The following is a 9,227-nucleotide window of genomic DNA, read 5'->3' as shown; positions in this document are numbered from 1 at the left end:
TTTCGAGTTATTGTTAAACTGAGAATATTTTGCATTCTGTTTTTGTTTGTTTACATTTCGTCTAACATGTGCTCCAGACCGGATGTTCATTAGGGGAGTTCACGCAAGTTTTTGAAAGGGAGAAAACTTTTTCTCGACTGATACTTAAAATATTCGGAAAAAGTTGTCTCCCTTTGAAAATAAATGCCATTTGTACTTAAAATATTCGGAAAAAATTGTCTCCCTTTGAAAATGAACGCCATTTGTAAAGAAAAAAAGATAAACAATTGCTGAAAACTGTGTTCCACCTTGTTATGTAAAATTTCACTACTCGCACGCTATTGCAAATGCATCAAAACGAACATGTGTAACAGTTCTTTGAAAATGGTGAGTTTTTAAAGGCGTTTGACTGTCCGGAAGTGTGGACCCTTTAGGCAGTCGTTTTCCGGAATTCAATGTTTATATCAGTATACTGACATTTGTTTCGTAAAGTAATATACATGTTTTACATGCTGTTCAATTTTCGTGTCAAACAACTCTTTCTTTCTATGATTTGGTGTTGTTTGATTTTTGTTTCTCAAAGCCTAATTCTAAGCCTTAAACAAACTGAGCAGAATGGGCAGAATCAAATCATAACCCCAAGCAGTATCATTAACAAAAAATGATATATTACATCAGCTTTAATTATTACATTTAATACACATTAATTTTTGCCACGGTATTCTGGTTCCTTAAATTTCTGATAAGTGTTTTATGAAATGAAATTTTTATATTTAAATGACGTACTTGCATTATACATTTGTTTCGTATTCATGCACTGACACGATCGATTTATAACCGATTCATTACCACGGTTATTACCGATTTATTAGTTCTACAGATTTCCATATTTCTTTCATTTCAATTTCAGCACACCCGATTTGTTACCGATCAATTGTCTAGTCTAGCAAAACAAACCAATTTATTAACCCGATTTGTATACAAATTGTTACCGATTCATTAGCTCATTTTGTGACGTGATAAAAACCATTTATTACACCGATCATTCCGATCTTTTTTAGGAGTGGGGGGGGGGGGGGGGGGGGCTTTATAAATTGGAATAACGTAAGGGAAAGAATTCATATTAAAGATACCAAACCTGTATAAGATTACATCAGTTGTCTATACCTAGCTATAACTGTCGTACATTGCATGCAATACGTAATATGTCATGCCTGGTGAAAAGTTTAGTAATCAATATCTAACACAATTGCATGAATCAGATGCTAAATGTGAATCGTACAGGCACGGCTCTGTAGCTTAGAGCTTGTCAAAATGCGAGTCAAGCACAATTGCAAAAGGCATGTCTCGTTTGCTACAAGGTGAGTCATGGATGCATGGCTCAGTTGTTAAAATGTGAATCAAAAAAGCACTACTCAGGTCTTAGGGTAAAATTATGGTATCTGTAAATCCTTTGATGTTTTGGTTGCTTTATTTCATTTTCTCCGTTTTCTTTCTGTTTGGAGTTCTATACAAATCTCTCCAATATATCCGTATAGTCAAAGGGTAAGAAAGCATCGCCTCCATTAGTAATCTTACTAATATTTATGCATGTGACTTAGTTCAACAAATCACAATCTGGTCACTCAAAGGGTCAATGTTTTGAAAGTTTTACATTTGTGATACTGTGCAAAATAAAACCAAATACCACATATATCTTATCATTATCATTATCATTATTATCTATTATTATTATTTTGTTCACATAACATTTGTTATCTTATCTAAAAAGCATATTCCGAGTTCACATGATCCCATTGCCTTTATCCTTTTGACTTTTACATTGATATCTACATATCAAGTGTAATAAGTGGAACTGAACATAAATGTATAGATACAATGTATGTGATCCTATATCTATTTTAAGTTGATGTTTATAATGTCTTATACCCTACCTAAAGAAGCCGATGAGGAATGCTACAACCACAAGACCTATTCCTGCATTCAAATTTAAAATGTTCGACCAGAACTTATTCTCTTGCAGATACACTTTCTTCTGGACGGTTTGTTCTTCTAAACTCTGTTCCTCGGCTTTTGTCGGAATTCCACATACACAATCCGCCCATCTTCGACAAGCTTCGTCACTTTCCGCCTCGGCGTCAAATGTTGACGACTGTATTGATACATCTTCTTCTATCCTTATATTACCTTGAAAAAATACGTAAAATATCTTTTTTAAAGTAAAACTGACTTCAGGTTAATACATTTGAGTGTTATCCGTGAAATTGTTGTCAATGGACCACACACTTCTTATAGAGCCAGTTTTTAAAAAAAACAACTGAAGTTACCATTTTTTCTTGGTTTCAGCGTTATTTCATTCACTTCAGTAACATCTATATCGTCTGCTCTAAAACGTGTCCACCATGTCAGTCCTATCGTCTGTGAAATCAGAAAACAATAATCTAACTAAATCCCATCACATGATGTAATTTGATAATAAAAACAGGACCTTAATGATACACTACTCTGTACGAAACATTTTCTATACGAAACATTTCGGTATGAAGCATTTATGTACGAAAATTCTGTATGTAAAACATTTTGTTTCACTTTGATATCACTGAACATTGTCTATCTGAATAAAAGTGATTTTAATAATGTAGCATATGATCGAGATAGTCTTGGTATCCAACTTTCAAGCCTTCGATCTTGCCTGCATTCGATTATAAAAAACGAGTATGTAAGCCCATACGTTTCAAACATGCCCATACAAAAAGAAAATTATACATTGTTGGACCATTTCATGCCTATCAAGCGTTAAATTACATATAGAAAGTATGAAGTGTAGTTAATGTCAGCTTGGAAATTTCATATTTTTCATAAAGTTATTTACCAAAGAAATAATACTTACCTTTTCCTTACCAAGCGGCTTGGTCAGAAGACTTATTACTATAATGGCTAAAGATGTAATGACCAAGTTTATCTGACAAAAATATGTATAATGTACGTTAAGTACAACAGATGGACGTGTTTCCGGTTCGCCGCAGTTAGGCGCCGGATATACAAAATCTAACACCATTCGTATCACTCCGCACACGTGACCAATTACGATTCCTCAAAATGCTCCCTGAAACAGTGAATTTCGACTTAAAATCTACAGTTTTACATAGGCGAGTATCGCTGAATTCTGCACAAGAAAAATAACACTTTAGAGTTTAAATTTATATATTCATGTCACAACATTTACTTAATATTTTCCAAGACTGTATAGTTTTTTTTTGTTCGCATGGATACATTTTTAACTGTTCAAGCAGGGCTAGAACCACAGCATATTGCCATTTACGGTCTCTCTTATTTTAATATTATATAACACCATATACGTCTATGAAAAAGGTGAAACTTTTCTTTGACAGATAGTCTTAATCTAGCTGGAAAAGAAACCTTAATGACATTATTGCAACAATCACATATCCAAGGGCGAAATTCGGAGAACAACCGGCGGATGCTGCTTAATTTTGATATATTCGATCCGTTAGTAAGCATACGAAACCTACATGTTCGTTCATCCGCCTCCACAGTATAGCAAAGAGAAAGAGAGCGCCTATTGGCGTGCCCAGATATCCCTGTACAGCCTGTATGTACACAAACAACTGACCGCTCTGTGAGGACTTTACGAGCGGGATCCACAACACACTGAGGCCACACATGACAGCAATAAACACCCTGAAAGTATATAATAACACAATGTGTTAACTTGAATTTATCTAAATTTTACGTTCAAAGTTTAAATGACACCTTTCTTCGTATTTTTCTAGAAAATTTGGATAAGTATATAGAAGATATTACGAATGTCTTTCAAAATTGAATTAATTAAAAGAGTTGAATAAAATGATGGAATTCGAGGCTATCAATTTAATTCAATGAGTTCAATGAATTCACTGTGAAAAGACACACCTGTAATATTCTTTTATCACATGTGAGCTTTTCCTGCTGGAACATCAACATTTTGTCTTTCTTTCACTTAATAGACCAAGACAATTCGGCCATCGTCTCCTATACTTAAAACGACACCAACGTCAACGATATATTGCATTAAGCTTAGTGTAGTACAAAAATTATGTAATTGTTTTTTTTTAATCCCACACCGTCAAACATGTTTTAAAATTGCTTTAACCATGTATAATAATATAACTATCTGTCCAAGATAAATAAAATACAGTATAAAACTGTTTTTTTTTTTACATTTTTCTATACCAGAGAGAAAAGCTTGATTACCAGTTCTTCATTCTGTCAAAATGTTCAAAATTTGCCCGGCATTATGGTCCTAAAACTAAAATACCTTCCGACGATAAGAAGTTCCCGTTCTGTTACGTGTTTCCTTATTCGTCTCCAAAGGTCCATTGTAAACAGGGTACTGGATGAGTTTAGAACTGACGTTAGAGAACTCATAATGGCTGACAACATCACTGCCATCAATAAACCGCGTAAACCTGTCAGACAATAATTGACGTTACAGAACATGACTTAGATCACTATCTTCAAAATACGCTTTGGCGGCTAAAGTATATTTGACGCTTGATAACTCACAACTACTATCAATTACCTACCATTCTCAGCATTAATCTGTCGGACAATAGAGAATGGACTTTAGAGAACTCATAATGTCTGACATCACCGCTGCTTTCAATAAACAATGTAGAGACAATAGAGAATAAATGTTTGAGAACTTATAATCACTGACAACCTCACTTCCATCAATAAATCACGCAATCCTAACAAACAGCAAATAAAAATTGTAACTTCCCTAAATTTCTGAAACATTTATGCGCGGAATATGTTTATTACGGTCAACAGATGATGCCAAAATAATAAACAGAATAGTTTTAATTCTCGAAAAGCCCCGACTGACTGGAAACCCCGTCTGACTGTAAACTCGTCTGACCATAAACCAAATCTTTGCGTAACCCCCATGTGACTGCAAGCCCGACCTTACTGTTATAAAACAACAAAAGACAAATATCAAACAGGAAATGCCACATACCAAAACGCAGCCTAAACGAAACATACAGCACGCAGACGTGCACACCACACACACACACACACACACACACACACACACAAAGCAAACACACGAGGACAAAACGAACAAACATAAGATCACAGTGGGGCACCGCCTCGGAACGGTCAGTGGCAAAAACACCACTTGGGAGCTTAAACCGTTTTATGGTGTAAGCCTTGCCGGACTGTAAAAAAACAAAGACAAATATCAAACAGGGAATGCCACGCACCAAAAACGCAGCCTCCTCAAAACGAAACCCACAGCACGCAGACGCGTGCACCACACACACACAGCCAACACATTAGGACAAAACGAACAAACAAAGGAACACACACACACACACACACACACACACACACAGCCAACACATAGGACAAAACGAACAAACAAAGGAACACAGTGGGGCACCGCCTTGGAACGGTCAGTGGCAAAAACACCACTGGGGAGCTTAAACCGGTTTATGGTGTGCGCCCAACCTCACTCTTACCCCCACCATGTTCCAAAGACACGGGACAGTGTAAATAATAGTTATCCCCTCCAGGTGAATCTCTAACACACGTAATGGAAACAAAAAGGCATGGCATGTAAAACACAAAAATGCTCGTGTATAAATATATAAAAAGCAAACCTTAAGAACCAAAAACGTATGTACTCAATGCCTTTTCAGAAGACAGAGCAACAAGAGAAACACCCTTAAGGGCCCGACGAAACAGGCCAGAAGACAAATATCAAAACAGTTTAGTCCTGGTAGGATTTATAAACTGCTTATCATAGAGTCCTCCCCCTACCTCGCCTGATTAGCTTTAAAGTAGACTCAAGACTATAACTAAAATATGGGATGCGACGTGTTCCATCCTCTAGCGAACGAGGCAAATATATTCTAAGACGTTTTGATAGAGGAAATAAAATCTGAAAAGTAGATCCCTCGGAAGCACCGAGAACAAGGCAAACAGTGAAAATTGCAGACTCGGTTTGATTGAGTCTGTTCATGAGCAGTAATGGAAAATGCAACACTGCCCACGCCCACTTGTCCGATTTAAGTAAGCAGGTAGTCATTTATGTGTGCGCGATAAAAAACAATACTTTCTACTAGAATTCAAGAACGCCTGTTCTTAGCGGACTTCCTTTACATAACTGCAGTACGGACTAAAACTCAGCTATAAACTGCGATCGAACAAACAAGCAACTAATGTAAATGGAGACAGGAAATATACAGACGGACATTTGATAATATGTAAGGTGAGATGAGGTGGGTTGGGTTTTACGGGTTGGGTTTTACGGCGAATGGACGCAAAATGGTCATATATCGCCGAGAAGTCATATTGCAAACGGCAACTGTAAAGCATAAACATTGATGTAAAAATGTAAAGCATACCTAAAAACATCCATGTAAAATATAAAGAACACTATGAATAATGTAAAACATATCAAAAATATCCATGTAAAAATGTAAAGCATATCTAAAATCAGTTATGTAAAAATGTATGTACGTATGTGTTAAAATATCAGCTGCAAACATAAAAAATATTGCAAGATGTAAATAAAAATATGAAATGTTAGATTTTTTTTATATATATATTCCTATCTGCTTTAAAAACGATAAAATATTTCCGACTGAAACGTTTTCAAATAACTCTTTCAAAGATTTAACGTCATAATATGTACTGCGTTGTGTAGCAAAGTCCACCCAGTCGATTAAAATATGTTTAACATAGATAAACAGTCAAGTAAGATATGGCACCGCCCAAGACACACTGACGCACAAGCACATAAACGCACAAATGTAAGCAGGGAAAATAAAACAACAATCGAGCACCACCTTAGGATTCCGGTAGATAAGATGGACACGATAACTTACTCATAGTCAAGGGTGATTGGATGCCAAGACAAGACAGCGCAATTGCAAGGGGAAAGGGTGGGGCGATAAGGGGAGTGCGGAGAAAGAGGAAAGAAACGCTAACAACAAACAAGACAACATACGCAACACAAAATACAAAACAGACAGAAAACAAGTTGAAAATAGGGGCACCGCTTTAGAACGGTCAGTAACCTATATAAAGGAAACTAGGGGTTTAAACGCGTTTAGGGTATGCCAAACTCGCACTTACCCTATTTTCAACAAGTTAGACAGATTAGCGCTAGAAGATTAGCGAAAAAAACAAACAAACAGATGGTATTATTACACCAATGCACTCAACAACTAATCTGAAGTTAGAGCACCAAGAGCCTAACTTTTAAGGGCATGACTAAGAAAGCTGCTAGACAAAATTCCACTCCCTCCGTCCGTTTTACGTAGGATTTAGGAAAAAACATCATGGAGTTTTACACTTTATTAGTCATCGCACCATCAAATAGGAAACAGTAGCAACTAACTGTAGAGGGGTCAATCACTAAACATGCACTGTGCTTCACGACTTTCGAATCCTCTTTTGATAAACTTTTTAACACATTTTACAAATATCTAATTAAAATGAGGACTATGTTTAATTTTCCGAATTTCAAAAACTACATCTCCATAGAATTGCGGGTGTGTAAGTCCAAGTTTTAGAAGTGTTTTAGGTTAGTACTATATTTCTCTAAAAGTTCGGACGATCTGTAGTAAAATTTACTGAAAGCTTTCCGTAGCTTATGATAACGGTAACTTTGTTGTAATAATGTTTTGGTGGTATGAAAATTTTTATCATTGAAATCCTCTATCTTTGAGCAAGCAGAACGATGATGTCGTGAAATATAGACACCGTATGATGTTGCTCGATGGACATCTCCATCAATGTGGGGGGAGTTGACAATTTCAAAACTAAAATCGTGTCTTTTATCATATATTTTCGTTTCTAGATTGTTATTCAAAAATTATTATTCACAATTGTTAAATTTAAGTCCTAAAATGACGCTAAACATCAGAATCGAAAAGAAAGAATTTTCAAAGTGAAGTATCTGTTAAAGCTGTTTATCAAAGCGCTTACCTGTAGGCATAAGGGAAAGAACAAGTTTTGGGTACGCAATATTAGAGCAGCCGGCAGAGTTACCGCATACTCTTCTGCATTCTTCCGGGTCTACACACCCAACCTCCTCTGCAAGTTAAAACACTTTCGAACAGTTGAATGCTTAATTTTTCTTCCGAGACGTTACAGCGGATTTCTTTTAAAAGGTGCTCATATTCATTTCGTTAGATGGTTTTTCTAAAATCCTTTAAGACAATGAGCTTTTTAATGGGCTTAAAGTGATTGATATTGATATAAAATGGCAGTGATTTTGTTTGCACGACAGCGTAAACTTAGGATTCAAAATACCCTTAAGCAACTATTTTGACAGTATTTTCTTAATTCTGGTAAATAATGTCTCTATTTTTTTCCAACTAGAATATAAGAAATTATATTGTTCTACACTTTAGATTCAAGAACCTATAGAACACATCTATTTGAGGGCTAAATACATTATCTAGCAGCTTATAACGAAATCCTGTTTAAATTCATATCAAGTGCAGTCCGTCGTGTTTATGCTAAACTATTATATACATTTGAATAAATGTTGATTTTTATTTTTAAAAAGGTTTTAAGCCGCTGATCAAGTCTATACTCATCATAATGTTATATAAATATCATTTTTGGCCTCTCTTACAAAAACGATTTCACAGAAGCTAGAGTATGGTCCTATAAAAGAGAGATTACCTGGATACAGAGCCCTACTAATCATTCCAGGCCATATCATGATGAACAGTGGAACTATCTTCAGATATCCTGCCAAAATTACCCCGCCTTTCGCATGTGCAAGATTTTTAGAAGCGAGAGTTCGCTGTACTATCACCTTAAACATAAATGAATATGTGTAATGTTGAAATAAAATGCTGTATAATTATGCTTTCCCAATCCTTAAGAGAACGGTAAATTGTTTTGGTCGTGTCATCCGCCTGTCAAAAGTCAAGTAGGTAGTGATTTGCGATCTTTATGTATCTGTTTTACCCTTGTGAATTCAAATAATCAAGCGAAAATGTTTGCCATTATTAGTCGACAAGTTTATAGCTCAATAATACATTTTGCTGCACTAAAGTTAAAAATAATGAAAACTCATTACCGATGTCATATTATAAAACACTTATTGAAATGGCATACTGGTACATAGTCAAAATTATTGCCCAAGATCCAAAGGACTTCAATCAGGCAATAGTATTTGCTACTGACCGACACGCCATTCAATACGTGTATGATATAAC

At 35.7% G+C, this 9,227-nt stretch overlaps 1 pseudogene; it reads right to left on the bottom strand.

The window, feature by feature from the left end:
- Positions 1 to 1,790: 1,790 nt before the first annotated feature.
- LOC123553114 (sodium/glucose cotransporter 4-like) overlaps positions 1,791 to 9,227 on the bottom strand; it is a 32,532-nt pseudogene continuing 25,095 nt past the window's right edge.

Source organism: Mercenaria mercenaria, chromosome 4 (assembly GCF_021730395.1).
Source record: "Mercenaria mercenaria strain notata chromosome 4, MADL_Memer_1, whole genome shotgun sequence".
NCBI classification, from domain to species: Eukaryota; Metazoa; Mollusca; class Bivalvia; order Venerida; family Veneridae; genus Mercenaria; species Mercenaria mercenaria.
Note: the sequence above shows the minus strand (reverse complement) of the source record. Positions and strands in the feature narration are given on the sequence as shown.